Source organism: Octopus bimaculoides, chromosome 17 (genome assembly GCF_001194135.2).
Source record: "Octopus bimaculoides isolate UCB-OBI-ISO-001 chromosome 17, ASM119413v2, whole genome shotgun sequence".
Classification (NCBI taxonomy): domain Eukaryota; kingdom Metazoa; phylum Mollusca; class Cephalopoda; order Octopoda; family Octopodidae; genus Octopus; species Octopus bimaculoides.
In genome coordinates this window covers 24,941,934-24,942,762 of record NC_068997.1, presented here as the reverse complement: position 1 = coordinate 24,942,762, position 829 = coordinate 24,941,934, and the positions used below count along the sequence as shown (strand labels likewise).

General features: G+C 29.0%; 1 protein-coding gene across 1 annotated transcript in view; it reads right to left on the bottom strand.

Moving 5' to 3' along the window:
• LOC128249692 (homeotic protein Sex combs reduced-like) overlaps window positions 1–829 on the bottom strand; it is a 157,559-nt gene that overhangs the window by 95,822 nt on the left and 60,908 nt on the right. The gene's annotated exons all lie outside the window — the stretch shown is intronic.

Below are 829 nucleotides of genomic sequence, written 5' to 3'. Positions count from 1 at the left end.
TATATATATATATATATATATATATATATATATATATATGTGTGTGTGTGTGTGTGTGTGTGTGTGTGTGTGTGTGTGTATCTGTGTGTGTGTGTGTTTATAATTATAATATATATAATTTCATATATATACATTCGTCATACACATATATATATACATACACACATATCTATATACATAAATGCATAAATAAATACATATATATACATATACATACATACATACATAAATACATAAATACATAAATAAATACATACATACATACATACATACATACATACATACATACATACATACATACATACATATATTTATAAAACGTGATCCCAAATTCGGGGTCAGAAGATAAAAGTATTAAAAAAAAAGGGTAAAAATAAACAAACAAAAAAAAACCTTCACCCATTCATTCAGAACGAGGACACCATATATTTTCACTCGATTCTCATGATTTCATTAGGACACCACAAAAATATCGATGTGATGCCATAGATATTGATCTCCAAGCCTTAAGATCAACAACTACAAGTTATTGTTTGCATTGTGTATGGCCCATCCTTCACCCATATATTTCGCTAGATAAAAGTATCTACAGTTCTCCTCTAAAACCGATTCTGTGTGAATGTAATTGGATTTCTTGTGTTAAATAAACGTATATTATGGGAAGCAGGGTAGGAATAGTGCAACACAACTCTATGAATATGTTCATAATACACATGCAAACGCACATATGTGCACACTAACACATCTTGTACGTTATATATATTTGTAGGAAGTAGTTTTGCATTGTATGCAAACTGTTTAGTTTGCGTGTGTGTATGCGTATATATAT